Raw genomic sequence first — 22,973 nt, forward strand, 5'->3', positions numbered from 1 at the left:
GCAATTTGCATACTTAATCATAAAGCAGTTGTTTAAATTGATTGTTGTATTATGTGAGATGTACAGATGAACTTATTCCAATATTTTTTTAAGTGAAGGCCAATGGCCTGCCCATATTAACAATATGTGTGTGCGCGCGCAAATAACACTAGAACTTTAGTAACGCCACTTTCAGTTATTGATCAGATGATGATGGTGAACCATTTTGTCTAACTCAATTTTAAGGTGGATAATTCTGACAGTGCATTAAAGCATATGACATGCATGCGTCAGATGATTAAGATTTGATGAATATTAACACTCCCTCCACAAAAATCTAGCAAAATGAGACATAAGGACATAAATAGTAGCGAGAAAACAAATACATTGGTGTACCTCTATTTGACAATAATTCATTCACATGCTCGCTTAGAGTCAAAGCTTGTCAACCAAGTAGCAAATGCTTGAAATGCAGAGAGTGGATACTTATAATCCATGGTAAAGATGTCCTTTCCTATCGTTCCAAACTGAAGAATAACCTTTTCTTGCTCAACTGGAGAGATGCTGCAGGAAGGTTTTACAGCTGCCACAAGCTGAAAATTTTTGACAGAAGCCATAGTTCAGACACCAGCATTGGAGTTGTTCATGCCATCTAGGGGACTTATGCTTAAGAGTGAGTGACTCCTCAACAGACTGGACAGGTGAATGCAAGTCGGTGAGACTAGTGGAGGAAAACTCTAGCACAGGCTTCTTCTTGTCCCTCGCAGCATGTACTCTGGAGGTTTGTTCATGAATATAGTTGATGGAACTCCTTGGTGCTGGGGCATTTCCACCTTCCTTAATGGAAGATATGGGAATTGAGTGCATGGTGCACTGCATTCTTCTTGGGCCACGAGTTGGGAGAACATTGAGCTCGTAAGAAATAGTAGCTATGGCACAATTGCTGAAATTGATGTTCTGTGTGAAACTTGCTTGGAATTGATCCTTCGGCTTGAATGATTACCTGGAGATAATGCAGCAACATAAGCAGGCTCAGTATCATAAAGTATGAACTTAGTTCCTAGAAAGTTTGACCTGGTTGAGATCCAGAAAACTATTAGAGAAACAAGATGGAAAATGTTGATTCTGAAGTGTGATAGAAGAGACCACTTGCCTTTCCAATGCAGCTATTGCTAGCTAGAGAGAAGTCGTTAGCAGTCAATGAGATCACAAAATAAGTGTTAGTTGCTCTTCTGATCTTGCGCGCCGCAAGCAACAACTTGTCATGCTACCCTGAATGAGCTGCAATTGTCAAGTAGTCACTAACATCATCAAAAGAAGTTCTAATCCAAAGCAAAAGGTGCATATAACAAGTGCAGAAACCTACAAACAACTATTGAATTGGGAAAATATTCTTACATGGGATTAGACCCAGATACAAACGGAGTGTCGACTTTGCTCGTTCCCTTTTGATAAAACATTGAATCGGATAATCTCGAGGTGCAGGCTATTTTCAAGCAGACAAAGTAACAATCAAAAGAAAGAAAAATTTAATTTTTCAAAGAAACAGAGCAAGCTACATGGTAAGATCCATTGCAATATCATCTCAAACCGAAGCATAATGGTTTGTAGGGTGAAGTGTACAGGATTGAACGAAATCAGAGGTAAAGCAACCTGCTTTAGGGAGATAGAGAAGGTGATCCGCCCGCATTCCTCAGGGGATCTAATGATTTCCTTCATGATGTCCCACCATGAACTGTTAGACACAAATAATCTAATGTCGGAGATTTATGGATACTTAGTTGAATTTAAAACTTACACAGAATTTAAATTCAACTTACAGTCGAAATGACCTAAGCAGATAATCTCAGGCTGCCAGTAAGGGCTGGTTTCCGTAACGCAGCAGAGCTGAGCGACAAGGCAGGTATGCAGAGCAGTAGAGAAGGTCTGTAGAGCGGCAGACCAGAGCGGAAGAGCAGATCTGCATAGCAGTAGACCAAAGCGGCAGGGCAGGTCTGCAGAGCGGTAGACTAGCGCTGCAGTGCGGAAGACCAGAGTGGCAGAACAAGTCTGCAGAGCGGCAGAGCAGAGCAGCAGACCAGCACTGCAGTACAGAAGACCAGAGTGGCAGAGCAGATCTGCAGAGCGGCAGGGCAAAGCAGCAGACCAGCGCTGCAGTGCGGAAGACCAGGCAGGTCTGCAGAGCAGCAGACCAGAGCGACAGGGCAGGTCTGCAGAGCGGCAGGGCAGAGCAGCAGACCAGCGCTGCAGTGCGGAAGACCAGAGTGGAAGAGCAGGTCTGCAGAGCGACAGACCAGAGCAGTAGAACAGATATGTAGAGCGACAAACCAGAGTAGCAAACAGATCTGCAGAGCGGCGGACCAGAGCGTCTACAGAAAGGAAGACCAGGTCTGCAGATCAGAATGACCAGGTCTGTTTGAGCAGATCTGCAGAAAAGGAAGACCAGGTCTGCAGATCAGAATGACCAGGTTTGTTTGAGCAGGTCTGCAGGAAAGGTAGACCAGGTTTGTAGAAAGGGAGACCAGGTCAGACAGTATGGTTGGGCGAAAATTCCGACCGGGCAAGCTGATCGAGGTCTGCGAGTAGCAGTTTCCTTGAAACAGATTCGCCCACCTCCGACTGTGCTTCGAGGTTTACTCGGGTCGTCTGTTTCCCAGGATACAACGATCGACCGTGAACTCCACCAAGTACTGGTGGTTACGGCGAACTGAGTGGCACTCGAATGCTACCACGGGCACTCTAGCGAGCAAGAGTTGCACGATAGAGGAGAGGAATGAGGAGGAGAGCTTCTGCCTTCTTCGTTGTGTTATCTTCGTAACCTTTTGCCTGTGGTCGCAGCCTCCTTATATAGGAGCTCAAGACTAAGGGATAGCATTAATGATCATTACTCAACGCCAACGTTTCACTAGGCCGTTTTGATTCTGCATTAATCTTTCTTTAATGCATCCATTACACAAGCAGTAAAAAGATTTATGTGGCAAAATGTTGGTTGTTCTGCTTGGGCAAATTTAACCCCGACCGGTCCAGCATTCGTGTGCGCAGGTCACGCTCGCGCATGAGTCAACTTGGTTCAGTGCAATCCGGGCCCTGGATTTGCACCCCCCTGCGCACCCACGCGTGAGAGAGAGCCTCTCCCCATGCATTTGTTCACATCCTAAATGTATGTGAATCAATATAAACCAACAAACTTGCCTTGAAACTTCCAATGTGGGACTAAAGTCTTATTCACAATGGAGCTTCTTCTCTTCCACCTCTTCTCCATTCACACTTATTCAACAATCCCCCACATGAATGGAGATAGGGTATGTGATAGCATTCAGCAGTTGAGTCAAGTATAGGATAAGTAGGTTTTACCCTTTGAACCTTCCCTTGTGAAGATCTGATTGCTTACTGGCTGATAGTAGACACGATGTCCTTGAACTATACTGTCGTCTGTGTAAGCAGTGACAAATCTCACCCTAAGACTCTCCCTAATACAACTCAATTCTCATGAGTGTGTTTGTTCTTGGCCATGAACACGCCTGGTTCTGTGAGAAGCTCTAAGAATTGTGCCTCAAATTCTCTTCGAAGCGGCCCCACTTCTTTCTCACATAGGTGATCCCTCAAGAGTTACCATCTACTCTTTTTGGATCATTAAAAACCCATCGGCTTATCCTGCTCTAGTCACTATTTCATTGGGCTACCCTCCACAGTGTGTCTAGTCATTGCAGATTAGTTGTCCCTTTGAACCTAGTTCTTGGTATCTCCAGCCAGCATAGGTTGGGTGTCCTCTGTTGGTTGCTACTCGGAAAGCCTAATGGTTCCACTGTACAAAAATTTTGTACAAAGGTTTGAACCTTTTCCTAGCTACCATGTGTTCTTTTAAATTAAACTTGGATCGCCTGCGAAACTTAACACGTTTGATCCAAAGTTTAATTTATTTGTTCTTTTAGGTTTTGACTTAGATCTCCTGCGGAACTTAACACGTTCGATCCAAATCACCTAAGTTATTAATTCCATTAAATATTAATTTCCATAATTGGTTCCCAGTACTGACGTGGCGAGGCACATGACCTTCTTGGATATGGGAGCAACCACCACCGACTAGACAAAACCTTTTAAGGAAAAATAATATTTAATTTCCTAAAATAACTTTAGGTCAACCGAAAAGAACAATCAAATCACAAGGAAAAGAAAAACAAAAGAACACTACATCGAAATCAAATTCGAAACACTAAAATCGTATGTCTCTTGTATTTGGTATTATTTCCAAAAATAACTAGTATGATGCAGAAAGGAAAAATACTAGTTAAACCTTCTAGAAAGACATCTTGATCTTCTACCGTATTCCTCTTCTAACATCGGACGTTGTGTGGGCAACGATCTTCCGAGATGAGAAACCACCAAAGCACCTTCTTCTCCTTTCTTCAAGTTTCGGCCAGGCACAAAGCTTCCAAAAGATGAAGATCTTTTTCCACCAACCAAGCTTCAAGAGATGCAAGAAACAAGACTCCTTTCTCTCCTTTTCTCCAAGCTAGATCTGGCCACTTCTATGCCTCCAAGAGATGATGAAGTCTCGGCCACAAGAAGGAGAAGAGAGAAGGAGAAGGGGAACCTCTAGGGGCCGGCCACACCAAGGAAGAAAAGAGAGGAAGAAAAAGAATAGAGTTGTTAGCCATGAAGCCTCCTCTACCCCCTCTTTTATAATCTTTGGTCTTGGCAAATAAGGAAAATTTAATAAAAAATTCCTTAATTCTTTTGCCATTGAAAAGGAAAATTTATTTAATTAAAAACAATTTTCTTCTCATCAATTAATTTGGCCGGACACTCTTCTCCCCAAAACAAGGAGAGTTTTAATTAAAACAAAAAATTAAAACTTCCTAATTTGTTTCTAGAAATTTATAAAAATTTCTCCAATAATTTTAATCCCTCCATGATTGGTTAATAAAAAGAAATTTTATAAATTAAAATCTTTCTTTTAAACATGTGGATAATTTCCAAAAATGAAAGTTATCTCTAAAAATTAAAATCTCCTTTCAATTTACAAATAAGGAAAGATATTAAATCTTTTCTTAATCTTTTGTAGAAACTAATAAAAGAGAATTTTTAACTTTTAAACTTTCTTTTAAATCATGAACATAATTAAAAGGAAAGTTTTTACCAAAATTAAAATCAACCTTTTAATCTACAAATAAGGAAAGAGATTTTAACTCTTCTCTTAATCTTTTGTAGAATCTTAAAGAAAAATTTAAATTTTTAAACTCTCTTTTAAATCATGTTATCCACATAAGAAAAATTTTAAAAATAAAAATTCTTTTATTTTAATTTGGGCCGGCCACACCAAGCTTGAACCCAAGCTAGGGCCGGCCACCTTGAAGCACCCATGAACCAAACTTTGGCCGGCCCTAGCTTGGTCTCCAAGCTAGCTTGGCCAGCCCCTATGGGATGGGTAAGAAGGTGAGTATAGGTGGGTATAGTACTCTATAATTAAGAGGCTACGATAGGGACCGAGAGGAGGAATTGGTTTTGGTCTCCCGATAAAATTAAGCATCCCGTGTTCGCCCCGAACACACAACTTAATTTTATCAATAATAATTCATTCCACTAGAGAACTATCATTGAACTAACGCACCAATCCCAAATTACATTTTGGGCTCCTTCTTATTATGAGTGTATTAGTCTCCCTGTGTTTAAGATAACAAATGTCCACTAATTAAGTAAGTTACTGACAACTCACTTAATTAATATCTAGCTCCAAGAGTAGTACCACTCAACTTCATCGTCATGTCGGACTAAGTCAACCTGCAGGGTTTAACATGACAATCCTTATGAGCTCCTCTTGGGGACATTCTCAACCTAGATCACGGACACAGTTTCCTTCTATAATCAACAACACACACTATAAGTGATATCATTTCCCAACTTATCGGGCTTATTGATTTATCGAACTAAATATCACCCATTGATAAATTAAAGAAATAAATATCAAATATATGTGCTTGTTATTATATTAGGATTAAGAGCACATACTTCCATAATAACTGAGGTCTTTGTTCCTTCATAAAGTCAGTATAAAAGGAACCACCTCAAATGGTCCTACTCAATACACTCTAAGTGTACTAGTGTAATTATATAGTTAAGATAAACTAATATCTAATTATACTACGACCTTCCAATGGTTTGTTCCTTTCCATCTTGGTCGTGAGCTACTGTTTATAATTTATAAGGAACCGATAACATGATCTTCTGTGTGTGACACCACACACCATGTTATCTACAATATAAATTAATTGAACAATTACATTTATCATAAATGTAGACATTTGACCAATGTGATTTTTATTTCTAGATAAATGTTTATACCAAAAGCTAGGATTTTAGTATACATCCTAACAATCTCCCACTTATACTAAAAGACTAAGCTGCTATATCTGCTGCCATACATCTGATTCCCAACCCTTCAACATGCCCATCGAAAGCTCTTGCCTTAAGGACCTTAGTGAAAGGATCTATAGGTCATCAACTGATGTAATCTAGGCGACAACAACTTCTCCTCGTTTATATGATTTCTCGTATTGGGTGGTACTTGCGCTCTATTGTGTTTACTTGCCTTATAGACTTATGGTTTCTTCGAGTTTGCTACTGCACCAATATTATTACAATAAATTGTAATAATCTTTGGACAAACCAGAAATCATATCTAAGTCTATCTTGACGTTATTGAGTCATTCAGCTTTTATGGCTACCTCAGAGGCTTGCCATATACTAAGCTTCTATGGTGGAGTCCAGAAAAACACCTATGCTTATCACTCTTCCATAGTTATGACTTTACCTCCTAAAGTAAACACAAAACCCCGAGGTTGACTTACTATTGTCCCTTTCCAATTGGATGTTAAAATCCATGCAACCCACAGGGAACAAATTATCTGCCTTATAAGTTAGCATATAATCTCTAGTGCCTCTAAGGTACTTCAATATATGATTTACCGCAGATCAATGTCCTTGTCCAGAGTTGCTTTGATATCTACTAACTATGCCCATGGCAAAATAGATATCCAGTCTCGTACACAGCATTACATACATTAGGCTTCCCACAGCCGAAGCATAAGGAACTGCCTTCATGTCATTTATCTCCTTTGATGTCTACAGAGACATTTCTTTAGATAAAGTTACTCCATGCTAAAAAGGTAAGAAACCTTTCTTGGAGTTTTGCATGCTTAAAACGAGCAAGGATTTTTTTTTCGATATATGAAGCTTGGGATAAGTAAAATATTTTTTTCTTGCGATCCCTTATTACTTTGATCTCAAGAATATATACATTCTCCCAAGTCCTTTATATCGAATTGTTTGGACAACCATACCCTTACTTCTGACAACATTTTGATATTATTTCCAACTACCAAAAATGTTATCTACGTATAGTACAAGAAATACCACCACGTTTCCATCACAACTTTTGTATACACAAGACTTATCCGGTTACTAAATAAATCCATAGGTCTGGATTACTTTGATAAACCGGATGTTCCAAGACCTTGAAGCTTTGCCTCAGTCCATAGACTGATTGAGCTTGCACACAAGATGCTCTTAGCCCTTTGCAATGAACCCTTCTGGTTGTTTTATATGGATGCTTTCTTCAAGACTTCCATTAAAGAATGTTGTCTTGACATCCACTTGCCAAATAGATAAAAGAATCCGGATAGACTTAAGCATGGCTACCAGTGAAAAAGTTTTCTTTTTCATCAAGCCTTGCTTTGAAAGTTTCTACTTTCTGTCTATCCCTCTTTTCCTATTATAGACCTTTTTACACCCAAAGGCTTTTACACCATTTGGTGGTTCTACAAGCTTCCAAATTTTATTAGGATATATATATTCTAATTCTATTATTCATTACTCTTTGCCAAGATGCTGCATCTTTATCTTGGAGTGTTTCGTCATATGTCTGGAGATCAGGTTCATATCCTCCAGGGATCGAGTCCAAAAACTCTCCCAAAACATGAATCTTTTTAGGTTGCCTTAACAACCCTCCCACTACGACGATGCACTTTCTGCAATTGTGTATCATTTGTGATACGTGTTGCAGTTTCCTTGTGGTATCTCATCTTGTACAGTTGGTATTAGATTAGACATGTCTTTTATTATTTCTGTAAGAACAAATTCACTTATGAGCTTGTGGTTCATTATATAGTCCTTTTCTAAAAATCAGTCATTGATGCTAACAATGACCTTCTGTTTTTTAAGACTATAAATCTACTTTTGTTTATCTAGGATAACTTACAAATAAGTGAACTCCTATCCAACTTATCATTGTCTCTCTTTAACATATGTGCTGGACTACCCGAATCTGAATATGCTTCAAAATAGGTTTACACCTATTCAGCAATTCTATATGAGTAGAGAGTTCTAACTTGGAAGGTACTATGTTCACTTTCATTTTCAGAGTATATCCTTAAAACAAATTTGGTAATTTTCTGAATAACTCATCATCTATCTAATTATTCCATAAGAGTCCTATACCTTCTTTCTACTACACCATTCTGTTGGGGTGTACCAGGTGCAATTAGTTGGGATTGAATCCCAACTTCTGATAAGTGACTCCTAAAATCTCCCAAGAGGTACTTGCCACTACGATCTTCCATAGTGACTTTTTACTTTAACATTTCTCCGCATCAACCTTGTACTCTTTGAACTAATCAAAGCACTTAGTCTTGCGGCACATTAAGTAAATATATTTGTATCTTGAATAGTTGTCTATAAAATAGACGAAATATTCGATACTACCTCTTGTCTGGATAGTCATAGGATCACACAAATCAGAATGAACCAATTCCAACATATCTTTGGCTCCATACCCTTTAGTCTTAAAAGCTTCTTGGTTATTTTTCCTTCCAAGTAAGACTCGTAGGTTTGGAAAGATTTCCACTACTAATGAACCCAAAAGTTCATCAGCTACCAATGAATCCTACTCAAGTTAATATAACCTAACCTTAGATGCCAAAGATATAATTGGTTCATTTCCGAAGGTTCCTTTCTCTTAAAGTTAGAAGATGTGTTACTAATTTCCATTTGTTGCATCGTGGGAGTTATTGGATTTATAAATTGCCAACCAACATACCAGAATAGATAACTTTCCTCTTTTTCTTAATAACAACTTTGTTATTAAAAGAGGCAGAATATCAAGTTCTTTGAATAGTTTAGAAACTGAAAACTAGTTCTTTCTAAACTTGATACGTAAAGACAATTACTTAAAATCCATATTTTATTCTTATCAAAGGATAAACATCTCCCACTGCAACAACTACCACTTTTACAGTAGTACCCTTGTGGACGGTGATTTACCTTTCATATAGTTATCGGGTGTCCTGGAACCCCTGCAATGAATTGCAGACATAATCAGTGGTTCCTGTATCTACACACCAGATACCGGTAGATAATACCACTAAACATGTATCAACTAATGAATAAAATACACCTATCTTGTTCTTAATTCTAAGAGGACAGTCTACCTTAATGTCCAAGTCCTATTTTCAATCATTTCAATTGGGACTACTAAGTCTTTTCTATAGTATAACAGCTAGGGAATTGACAAACATTTTAAATCCTAAGAATCACAAAAATATTTGGTCAATATCAATTCCTAAAAATCCCCATGAATTTTGTATGCCACGATAGTGTGGACGTATACAAAATCAAAGAAGAGATTTTATCCATTAATTTTATTATCTCGTCAACTTTACTTTATGACGAATAAAATTAATAGTTGATCTTTCTTTGATCAAATATTTGGTCAAAACTTTTGAATTTAAAATAACATTGATTCCTCAAACAATATTATTTAAATTCTCCAACACCTCAAACACCGTGAATTTTGCATACCACGATAGTGTGGACGTATACAAAATTAAACATTTGTAAGAGGAGGGGTTTACCCATTAATTATCTTGTCAATAAATCTTTATGACAAATAAAATTACCTCAAACACCGTGAATTTTGTATGCCACGATAGTGTGAACGTATACAAAATCAAACATTTGTAAGAGGGGTTTTTAATTTTATTATCTTGTCAACTTATTTATTTGACAAATCAATAGTTGGTTTTCTTCGGTCACACAAATAATAGCAGTGACTCCGATGGGGAGGATACTATTAGACGTGCCTAAGTGTATACCATTACTTGACACTAAGTCCGTTAATAAGATTGTGTCCCTTCCGATGGGGAAGATCACACGCTCTTAATTAACTTCCTATAGTCATCCAAAATGGAAGTTTAAGCTAGTGATCCACAAACAAGCTCATCCGATATGGAGGAAGGCACTTAGAGCCAACGCGCAAGCTTGTTACATCACTTATAAACCAGTAATGGAGACCGTGGAATTTATTTAAAAATAAATCCCTCTCCCACTTAGTTATTTAAAGTGAGGAATTTTGACTATGCTAGCCTACTTAGCATGCATACTAACAAGCACACACAACACAGCATAAAAAGCAATAGAAAAACTAATTTTTAACTATTATGGCTTTTATCTATTGCTGTCCTCTGTGTGTCGCCAAACCTAGCTGCTGCCATCTTTGGCCACCGCCACCGGATCTAGTTGTCGCATCCATCTTGCTCTTTGTTCCGCTGCACCTCTGATCCTCAAAAGGTTCCACGCCTTGCAAGATTCGATCCGCGACATAAATAGAATTTTACATTTTTCGATCCTATATTCCTCGAAGGAATGTACATGTAAACTAGATCGAACATAAAATAAAATTTTCATCCATCGATCCTATATTCCATAAAAGGAATGTACATGTAACTAGATCAAAAAATAAAATCCTAATAAAACTAAATACAGCTCCTGCTGTATTTTATAATACAATCATGCACACACAATAAAATGCCCTTGACATGTCCAAGGGTCCAATCACACACATAATAACTATAAGCCATAATAGTTGGATCCTGCATCCACAAAGTTAGCACATCCTACTATTAACCTGCCTAAATTATGTATGACATGTGCATAATTAAACTAATACCAAATACACAGAGGTAAAACCCTAGCTCTGATACCAATTGTTGGTTGCTACTCGGAAAGTCTAATGGTTCCACTGTACAAAAATTTTGTACAAAGGTCTGAACCTTTTCCTAGCTACCATGTGTTCTTTTAAATTAAACTTGGATCGCCTGCGGAACTTAACACGTTTGATCCAAAGTTTAATTTATTTGTTCTTTTAGGTTTTGACTTAGATCTCCTGCGGAACTTAACACGTTCGATCCAAATCACCTAAGTTATTAATTCCATTAAATATTAATTTCCATAATTGGTTCCCAGTACTGACGTGGCGAGGCACATGACCTTCTTGGATATGGGAGCAACCACCACCGACTAGACAAAACCTTTTAAGGAAAAATAATATTTAATTTCCTAAAATAATTTTAGGTCAACCGAAAAGAACAATCAAATCAGAAGGAAAAGAAAAACAAAAGAACACTACATCGAAAACAAATTCGAAACACTAAAATCGTATGCCTCTTGTATTTGGTATTATTTCCAAAAATAACTAGTATGATGCGGAAAGGAAAAATACTAGTTATACCTTCTAGAAAGACCTCTTGATCTTCTACCGTATTCCTCTTCTAACCTCGGACGTTGTGTGGGCAACGATCTTCCGAGATGAGAAACCACCAAAGCACCTTCTTCTCCTTTCTTCAAGTTTCGGCCAAGCACAAAGCTTCCAAAAGATGAAGATCTTTTTCCACCAACCAAGCTCCAAGGGATGCAAGAAACAAGACTCCTTTCTCTCCTTTTCTCCAAGCTAGATCTGGCCACTTCTATGCCTCCAAGAGATGATGAAGTCTCGGCCACAAGAAGGAGAAGAGAGAAGGAGAAGGGGAACCTCTAGGGCCGGCCACACCAAGGAAGAAAAGAGAGGAAGAAAAATAATAGAGTTGTTAGCCATGAAGCCTCCTCTACCCCCTCTTTTATAATCTTTGGTCTTGGCAAATAAGGAAAATTTAATAAAAAATTCCTTAATTCTTTTGCCATTGAAAAGGAAAATTTATTTAATTAAAAACAATTTTCTTCTCATCAATTAATTTGGCCGGCCACTCTTCTCCCCAAAACAAGGAGAGTTTTAATTAAAACAAAAAATTAAAACTTCCTAATTTGTTTCTAGAAATTTATAAAAATTTCTTCAATAATTTTAATCCCTTCATGATTGGTTAATAAAAAGAAATTTTATAAATTAAAATCTTTCTTTTAAACATGTGGATAATTTTCAAAAAGGAAAGTTATCTCTAAAAATTAAAATCTCCTTTAAATTTACAAATAAGGAAAGATATTAAATCTTTTCTTAATCTTTTGTAGAAACTAATAAAAGAGAATTTTTAACTTTTAAACTTTCTTTTAAATCATGAACATAATTAAAAGGAAAGTTTTTACCAAAATTAAAATCAACCTTTTAATCTACAAATAAGGAAAGAGATTTTAACTCTTCTCTTAATCTTTTGTAGAATCTTAAAGAAAAATTTAAATTTTTAAACTCTCTTTTAAATCATGTTATCCACATAAGAAAAATTTTAAAAATAAAAATTCTTTTATTTTAATTTGGGCCGGCCACACCAAGCTTGAACCCAAGCTAGGGCCGGCCACCTTAAAGCACCCATGAACCAAACTTTGGCCGGCCCTAGCTTGGTCTCCAAGCTAGCTTGGCCAGCCCCTATGGGATGGGTAAGAAGGTGAGTATAGGTGGGTATAGTACTCTATAATTAAGAGGCTACGATAGGGACCGAGAGGAGGAATTGGTTTTGGTCTCCCGATAAAATTAAGCATCCCGTGTTCGCCCCGAACACACAACTTAATTTTATCAATAATAATTCATTCCACTAGAGAACTATTATTGAACTAACGCACCAATCCCAAATTACATTTTGGGCTCCTTCTTATTATGAGTGTATTAGTCTCCCTGTGTTTAAGATAACAAATGTCCACTAATTAAGTAAGTTACTGACAACTCACTTAATTAATATCTAGCTCCAAGAGTAGTACCACTCAACTTCATCGTCATGTCGGACTAAGTCAACCTGCAGGGTTTAACATGACAATCCTTATGAGCTCCTCTTGGGGACATTCTCAACCTAGATCACGGACACAGTTTCCTTCTATAATCAACAACACACACTATAAGTGATATCATTTCCCAACTTATCGGGCTTATTGATTTATCGAACTAAATATCACCCATTGATAAATTAAAGAAATAAATATCAAATATATGTGCTTGTTATTATATTAGGATTAAGAGCACATACTTCCATAATAACTGAGGTCTTTGTTCCTTCATAAAGTCAGTATAAAAGGAACGACCTCAAATGATCCTACTCAATACACTCTAAGTGTACTAGTGTAATTATATAGTTAAGATAAGCTAATATCTAATTATACTACGACCTTCCAATGATTTGTTCCTTTCCATCTTGGTCGTGAGCTACTATTTATAATTTATAAGGAACCGATAACATGATCTTCTGTGTGTGACACCACACACCATGTTATCTACAATATAAATTAATTGAACAATTACATTTATCATAAATGTAGACATTTGACCAATGTGATTTTTATTTCTAGATAAATGTTTATACAAAAAGCTAGGCTTTTAGTATACATCCTAACATCCTCTGCACTGATTGCTGACAATGGCATCAAGCTCATTCCCTGTGATGAGCTTGCAACTAACTCTCGATTTAACTCCTTGGTTAGCAGATCTGCTAGGTTATCCTTTGACTTCACATAGTCAACAGTGATAACTCCAGTTTAGAGTAGTTGCCTAATGGTGTTATGTCTGCGACGTATATGTCTAGACTTCCCATTATACAGATGGCTCTGTGTTCGACCGATTGTTGATTGACTATCGCAATGTATGCAAATCGCCGGCATAGGTTTCGGCCATCGAGGAATATCTTCTAAGAATTGTCGTAGTCATTCAGCCTCTTCACCACACTTGTCAAGAGCTATAAACTCAAATTTCATCATGGATCTGGTTATTACGGTTTGCTTAGAAGATTTTCAGGAATCACATAATTCATGTAAGTGTGTTGTAGAGGAGGTAAGAAAGGGTAGGGAAAGCAAAGGAATGAATGGTGGAATCACGGGAGTTGGTGCTACAGATAGTACCGCTAGATAGACCGGGGGAGGTACTCCCGGTGCTGCTGCATAAACTGGGGCATATACCACTGGTGGTACTGCAGGGTCGAGATGGGTGGCCACGACTAGAGGTACGGTAGGTGGTGGTACCGGAAATGGAGCAACCGGTACCGCTGGTGCGAGTGCTGGGAACACTGTAGGTACTGGGGGCACAGGTGTCGTTGGTGTCGGGTACACGGTAGGTCCAAGTGGCAGTGGTGCCTGGTACGCCGTAGGCTCGACCGAAGCAAGTGCGGGGTATGCCGGTAGTACCCCTGGTGGTACCGTAAATACGGTAGGGGTGGGTACAACGGGTGCAGCCGAGGTAGGTACCTCTAAAGGAGCTATTGGGGGCTGAGAGCCCGACGCACCAGCAGTATCTTGAGTCTGTCCCTGACCGACAGGCTCAAACCCAATAGGGATCTCTGGCGAGTCTGTTGCCAGAGATTCCAAAGTCCTTTTATGTGGTCGTCCGACACCACGTCTCGCAGCTACTCGTGTATATCTCCTCATATCTTTTAAGTTATAACACAAATATCACTACAAGTATACAACTTATAAAATTTACCTTTATACCTATTTGCCGTCTGGAGATGCTCCGTCGCTGTCCAGTCCTCCTTTATGACCTCGGAATTCCGTACGAGAAAATCAACGAAAATCCATACAAATCCGAAAGATAAATAAATACCCAAGTTAAAGCAAACTTTAACCCTAAAATCCAGAACACCAAAAGTAGGTATCGTAACCTGCTCTGATACCAAATAAATTGGTATCAGATTAAATCTCGAAAATCCATAACACGAAAAATAAACAAGTATCGCCAACTTGGCTCTGATACCAAATAAATTGATATCAGATTATTTCGAAAATCCAACACACAAAACTCGACTTGCCACAACAAAATACGAAAAACCAAGCATCAGAAAACTTGGCTCTGATATCATCTGCAATGCCCCAACCCGGGTGGGCCCAACCCGGACCGAACCGGGAACGCCACTAGAATTGCCCATTGGGTTGACGACTAGCTCCACAGACCACCGGAGGTCCTTTCAGCGTGATTTGTCCTCACTCGCACGCACCCTTGAAAACTTCCCAGAAGGTCACCCATCCTCAGATTTCTCCAAGCCAAGCATGCTTAACTTTGGAGTTTTTAAGTTTGGGTTTCCGAAAAGGAAGGTGCACACTTTAGTGATATGGATAGTACCATCTAACCTTTTAAGTCATACTTAACCAGAATCTCATAACCGGGGTATTACAAAAGGTCATGGACGTTGTTCACCTAATCCATCATATCAATCATAATACTTACCTCCATGGTCGGATTGGACAGTTTTAATTTTCTTACCTAGTTGATTTTCAACTTCGGTTTTGAAAATTTTGAACATGCCCTTATAAATATGATACAATTAGCTGAATTTAGAGTAGTCATCTAAGAAGCTAATAAAATATGTGTCTGTTTCAAGATGCCTTAGGAAATGGACCACAAATATTCGTATGTATTAGTTTCAAAATATCACTACAACGACTTACTACCTTATTCATGTTGTTAGTTGTCTTCCCCTTAATACACTCAATGCAGACATCAAAGTCTGACATGTTAATGGAATCAAAAATTTCATGTGACATTAATCTTTGTAGGCATTACTGGATATATGTCTTAAACGTATATGCCACAACATGGACGAATTCTCATTAGTCAATTTGCATAACAACGTTGTCAATCATACGAGTTTAGATGTTCAATTTATAAAGCTTATCAACCAAAAAACCATTACCCATCAATACTGAATTTAAGATAATATTAAACATTCAATTTTTAAATGAACAAGAGTAATCAAATTTGTCTAAGTAAGAAATTGAAATTATATTCTGCATGAAAGACGTACAATAAATGTATTTTCTAAATCCAAATAGACATCAGTTCTTAATAAAGCCTAAATACACTAATGGACTCTACATTAGTTTCTTTTCATTCTCCATATAAATGTATCTTTCACCATTAAGCGGAAGATGACTCTTAAGATAACTCTGCATAGCGACACTTATGTGTAGGGGTATAAATGAGCCAAGGCGCTCGTGAGTTATTCGAAGCTCGATTCGATAAAAGCTCGTTTGAGCTCGTTTAATGAGGCTTGTTAAGATAAACAAACCAACCTCAAGCTTCACAATATTTGGCTCGTTAGCTCGTGAACATGTTCGTTAAGCTCATAAATCAACTTTTAAATAAAAAATAATAATAGTTTTGATATTGAATTTATAGATTTTACACTCTACTTATGAAAAACATAGTCAAATATATTAAATGTATTTATTAGAATAAAATTATAAATTGTAACAAGAATATTATAATTTTTTTAAAATATATAATTTAGTTTTTAATGAATATTTAAATTTATAATTTATATTTATTAAGTTCGTTTAGACTCGATAAAAGCTCGAATAAGCTCGTGAGCCATGAATATATTCGTTAAATAAAACTCGAGTTCGACTCGATTATAAATGAGTCAAACTCAAACATCCAAGAGTTCGGCTCGGCTCGACTCGATTACACCCCTACTTATGTGAGTAGTAGTACCAGAGTCTATTCACCAAGTGTCAGTGGATACAACAACTAGATGAATTTCTGAACTAAAAAAGTTGAGAAATTTACTTTTCTTCATACGCTAGTTGATGTATTTAGGGTAGTCTTTCTTCATAATACTTTCTTCTTGTAGAAGTAACAATTGAGCTCCTTATGTTGCTTCTTATGCTCTTTATGGTCACGATCTTCAATATCTGTAGTTTGGTTTCCCTTTCCTTTATTGATCCTTTTTCTTTTCTTGCTCGAACTTTAGGAACCTGATGCTAGGTGTCTCACGCCTCAATCTCTCCTCTTGCACGTACTGTGCTACAAGTTCATTCAATGTCCACTTTTCTTTTTGAGTGTTGTATAAAATCTTAAAAGTAATAAATCGTACAGGCAGAGATATCAAGATAAAATGCACTAACATAGACTCAGACATCTCAACTTTAAGTGCTTTCAGATTTGTGGCGATATTGAACATCTCTATAATGTACTTCCTGATGTTCCCATTGTCATTATACCTTATAGATACCAACTTCAAAAGAAGTGTCGTAGCCTCGACCCTTTTGTTTGCCATATAACGGTCTGCTAACTAGTTAAGGAAACTCCTAGCATCCTCTCCCTCAATTATTAAGCCTTTAAGTTGTGCCTGAATAGAAAGTCTCATGATATACATGCTATTTGAATCCTCCTACTTTTCAAATTTACCCCTCTGCTCTATAGTGCTAGCACTAGTCAAGGGTGTGGGGAGATCATGTCTCAATGCATAGTCTAAGTCTATGTAGCATAAAATTACGATAACAGACTCTTTTTTGTTGGTGCAATATCCCTCAGGTCAAGGTCGACCTGGGTAACCAAGCTGAGTCTTGGTTTGGGTTTAGATGTTTGACAATAAGATATTGATTGAAGAAGAGTCAAGTAGGTCAAGGTTGACTGGATACTTGACTGGGAAGTCCTAACTGGGATGTTAGGCAAAATGAAAGTCCTGGTGAGTGAAGCCAGGCAGAAGAAAAGTCCTGGTGAGTGAAGCCAGGCAGAAGGAAGTCCTAGTGAGTGAAGCTAGGCAGATGGAAATCCTGGTGAGTGAAGCCAGGTGAAAGTCCTAGTGAGTGAAGCTAGGCAGATGGAAAACCCTAGTGAGTGAAGCTAGGTGAAAGTCCTGGTGAGTGAAGCCAGGCAAGGGAAAATCCAGATGGATCAAGGATGATCGGACATCTGGTGTTGGGAAGTCCAAGTAGGTCAAAGGATTGACTGGATACTTGGCATGAAAGAAAAGTCCAAGTAGGTCAAAGGGATTGACCGGATACTTGGCACAGAGAAAAGTCCAAGTGGGTCAAAGGGATTGACCGGACACTTGGTAAGGGAGTCCTAGCAGGTCAAGGGAGTGACTAGATGCTAGGCATGACATACCAACAGGTCAAGGTTGACCGGATGTTGGTTTGGAGGTTTAGGACTTGATTTTGGACAAAAACCAAGTGCTGGATCGATCAGTGGATCGATCCAGGCTCTGGATCGATCAGTGGATCGATCCAGACCTGTCCCAGCGAACAGAGAGCTTCTGGATCGATCCAGAGGTCCTAATCGATCAGTGGATCGATTGGGACGCGGCTGCTTCGCGCGATAAGCGCTGGTTCCAGAGCACAGAGGCGCTCTGGATCGATCCATGGATCGATCCAAAGCCTCCCCGATCGATTGGGAACATTCGAATCGATCGGGATCCGACCGTTGGCGTCGTTTATAGCTGTTGGCGTGCGATTCCTTCAGTAGAACTTCTCCGATTCACTCCAGAGCTCTCGCCAACTCCTCCACAGCGCTCACAAAGCTCAGATCGCCAGTTCTTGAAGGATCTTGGAAGCTCTCCAAGTCAAGAGGCGGATCAAAGCCAAGAAGAGAAGCTAGGGTTAGGGTTTTATACTCATTGTAAGCTTGTAAGCTTGTATTTCTTGTATCCTTTCCCTCTCTTCTTGTATTGAGTCTTGTAGGGCTTCTCCGCCCTTGGTAGTTACCATAAAGGAGAGTTTTATTTAGTGGAGGGTGTGTGTGTTGGTGTGGATCCTTGGATTAGTCACCTCTTGTGAGGTGGATACCAAGTAAAACCAACCGTGTTAGCGTTGTGTGTTTGTTTCTGTATTTTCCGCTGCACATCTTTGAAGGAACAAGCAACGCCGAGCACCGAGCGAACGCGACGAGCTATTCACCCCCCTCTAGCTACTTTTGGTCCTAACAAGTGGTATCAGAGCGAGGCCGCTCTTCACCGGAATCATCGCCGGAAAGGTCAAGCATAACAAGAAAAGCTAGAGGGTGAAGAAGTTGAAGCAAATTCTTCAAGTTCAAGACTTTATCAAGCTCAACTTCAAGATGCAATTCCAAGATGGACTTGGATTTGACACAAGGGTGGCTCCACCATATTCATCTACAAGCTTCGATTCTTGGAAATCAAGAATTGAAAATTTTCTTATGATGGAGATAGAGCAATGGTTTGCTCTCATGGAAGGTTTTGAAGCTCCCACAAATTCCAAGGGCAAAGTACTCAAAAGGAGCAAGTGGAGCAAAGACCAAATTCAAAGATGTGAGGCCAATGACAAAGTGACCAAGCTTTTGGTCAATTTATTGCCAAGCAACATCTTGGAACAAATTGGAGAGTTTGAAGATGCCAAGGAGTTTTGGAGCAAATTGGCAAGAATTCATGAGATCCCCTCCACTGTATCAAATCAAGGAGAATCCAAAGAGGGCGACTCATTGGATCAAGACCAAGAGGAGGACTCCGAGGTTGAGAGATGCTCAACCTCCGAAGAAGAGGAGATCCAAGAAGCTTCATCCTCAAGGGAATGCAACGAAGGGAACAAGGAGGGAGCATACTCCTTGTTTCATATTCAAGATGATGAAGCCTCCACCTCTAGGATTGAGGGGGAGCAATCCTTGGTGACGCCGGATCAAGAAGAAGGAGAAGCTTCTACATCCGGGTCAAGTGAAGAAGAAGAAGATGGTGCCACCTCCGAAATTCAAGAAACATCAAATGGAGGAGCAAGTGTCATCCCTATACAAGAAGGTATAAATGTTTCAATTAAAAATAAAAATCATATAATATGTTTTGAGTGTAGGGAAAGTGGGCACTACAAGAGCAAATGCCCTAAATTGGCCAAGAAGAAGGGCCAAGTGGCACAAAAGGGCAAGGAGAAGCCCAAGGAGACCACCCCCGGGACAAAGAAGAGCAAGGAGCACATTGTGTGCTTCTTGTGTCAACAAAAAGGGCATTACCGAAGTCAATGCCCCAAGGGGAAGAAGATGGTCAAGGCTCATGGAGGAAGCTCTAGTCAAGGGGGAGCCTCTAAGGTAAAGAAGAAGGTAACATTTATTGAGCCTACTCCTTTACATTATGGTAAAAAGCATGATAGTTCAAATTTATATCATTTTAATGCTATTTACCATGAAAATAGAAAGCATGATAGTGTTAAAGAAAAACATATAGCTTTTCATGCTAAAACTACTACACCTAAGGCTAGGATTGTAGGTAAAAATCTAGGCGAAAACTCTAAGGATTTTAGATACAAGCCTAGAAACAAAAATGCTCATGGGTCAAATACTAAGGACTTAGTGAGAGAAAATCAAGTCTTGAGGTCAAGACTTGATAAAATGGAAAAGACCCTAAAAAGGATGGAAAATATCCTATTAGGGCAAAATGAGCATAACCTAGGTCTAGGAGCACAAAGGTTATCTAATGGCCATAGAGGTTTGGGATACAAACCAAAGGCTAAGAAGGATGTGCCCTCTTACCATAGAGTTCCATATAGTTATGAAACAAACCCTAGGTCTAGTGGTCAAGCCAAAAATACTAGGGAAGTCATCCCTAAGAGTATTTTGCAATAATAAATGTGACTAAGACTTCTAAGAAGTCTAAGAAAGTCACAAACAAGGTCACAAGGGAGGTTATCCCTAGAGTTGACCTAGAAAATGTGACCAAGGCTTCTAAGAAGCCCAACAAGGTCACTAGGAAGGTATCTAGGGAAGTTATCCCTAGTGAGTACCTAGAGCATCCAAGGAGCACCAATAGGTGTTGGGTTCCTAGGAGCATCTTCTCTACCCCATAGATGGGTTAGAGAGTGTCAACTCCGATTAGAAGGGTAGTTAACCCAACTTTGAGGAAATTGACACTCAAGGAGCATTTTCAAGGTTTTTGTTAACCTTTGAAAATGAAATGGAATTTTTGATTACTCCTTGAAAGAGTAAAATGTGCCTAATGGTGGAAGAATTGATTTTAATCTTAAATGGCACATATTGGAAAATTAATAAGAACTATCAAGTTGGGTTTTTGGTATGTTCTTAGGCAATTTAAGGCAATCCGGGCCTTAAATTTAAAAGTGCTACTCTTGAGGAAAAATGGAATATGCCAACATTTGAGGACATGCTTATTTTAATTGGCATAAATTAATCAAGGGAATAAGAAATGCAAACTTAGGCTTTGGCATTTTCTTGAAGCACTTTAGGGCAATCTAGGTTTAAGGTGTAAGTTTAGCTAAGACTTTAAGGATACTTAGATAGTTAATCTAGGTATATTTTATTTATGCTAAATCTTGCCATGATTGTTTGCCCATCATATGCCATGACATCATGTCTATTTTTACATTCATGTTTTATTATGAAAAATCCAACAAATACCATGTCATGACATTCATACATCATGTAGCAATAGAATATTTTCTTTTGAAAATTATTTTCTTTTGATGTATGCCATAACATAATCATGCATTAAGTTTAATTCCTTGTAATTAAGGACAAATGGCATCTAACGACACTTATTGACAAGTGACATCCTGGGTGGATGTCTAATATCTCTAAAATGCCTAGATAGATATGCATGATCCCTAGAATAGGGCAAAACCAAATTTTACATCTCACAAAGACCTCTAAGGTGACTTGTATGTGTTTTAGTGCATATTATATACAAGTGAGATGTTAGGATGATGAACAAAGCTCAAGATGTTGATTTAGTGCATTCTTTTGAGTTTTTAGGTTCATCAAAACACATAGTTATGTGTTTTCCCATCATTGGGAAAGCTAATGTACAAGTCATGTGCATTATGCCCAAGGAACATGATGGGATATTGGTTTTGAAAATGTTTTAAAATGTTTTTGGAAAACCTTGGTGAAGGCTATCTTTTGATAGTAATCACCATTGAATAGTTAGACACAAACTTGAAGAAAAACACTAAAGTTTTTGTAAGTTTTCAAGTTTGTGTCAATCTTTGAAAATATGATGTATTTTCATAGAAAGCTATTTTTCCATGATTAAGTATGCCCTAAATAATGTCTACACGAAATTTCATAATTTTTGGATTTTTGTAGAATTTTCTAGGGGTTTCTGAAGTTGACTGAAATGGAATTTCAGCAACTATCAGAGCTCCGATCGATCCATGGATCGATTGGAGTTCCATGAATCGATCCATGGATCGATTCAAACGGCAATTCCCGCGAGCAGAAGCTCGCTGGATCGATCAGCCGATCGATCCAGGGAGTCTGAATCGATCCGTGGATCGATTCAGAAAGGTTCAATCGATTGGAACCCAACTCCAATCGATCCAAGTTGCTGATTTTGGCTGGGAAGGCCTGATCTCAGCATCTTTGAACCTCTTTGAGTCTAGGTAACCATTCCAAACCCCTTAAATACATTTGTATACATACAAAGGGTGTTTTCATGTTGAAAACAAGGATGGATTGGTTAACGACGACTAAGTAGAAGTTTAGGTTGAGGTTGTTTCAAATTTTGAATATTTGAACCTCAAAACTTCTAAATTTGGGTTTCCTAATGTTTTAGGGATTCCAAGTCATTGTTGGTGCAATGACAGAAGTTACCACCATGTCTTTAGGGGGAGGGACTCTTTAAAGACATGAAAATTATTTTTCATGAACCTTGGAAGGTGGTTAACCTTCTATTGTGGACTTGCTCAAGGTTGAGCATTTAAACTTGAAATGGGGAAAAATGGGGAGTGGATATCCTCATTATTTCAAGTGGACACTCAAGTGGTAGATAATGCTCAAGGTTGGGTAGTTGTCTACATTGAGGGAGAAGTTAAGGATAAATGAAGGGTATGAGACCTTCATTATCGTGTTGATCACAACGAGTGATGTTGTGAACAACGATGAGCAACTCTTCAGGGGGAGAGTCTTCAACAAATGGATTTGTTGAAGTGTGCCCAGAATTGGAGCATAGGTTGATGTGTGTCCAACGATGGGTTGATGTGTGCCAATAGGGGGAGAATGTATGGTTAAGCTTAGTCCTTCA

At 38.5% G+C, this 22,973-nt stretch overlaps 1 pseudogene; it reads right to left on the bottom strand.

The window, feature by feature from the left end:
- Window positions 1-392: 392 nt before the first annotated feature.
- On the bottom strand, window positions 393-17,270 carry LOC122019351 (annotated as a pseudogene).
- Window positions 17,271-22,973: the final 5,703 nt, after the last annotated feature.

Source organism: Zingiber officinale, chromosome 9A (assembly GCF_018446385.1).
Source record: "Zingiber officinale cultivar Zhangliang chromosome 9A, Zo_v1.1, whole genome shotgun sequence".
NCBI lineage: Eukaryota > Viridiplantae > Streptophyta > Magnoliopsida > Zingiberales > Zingiberaceae > Zingiber > Zingiber officinale.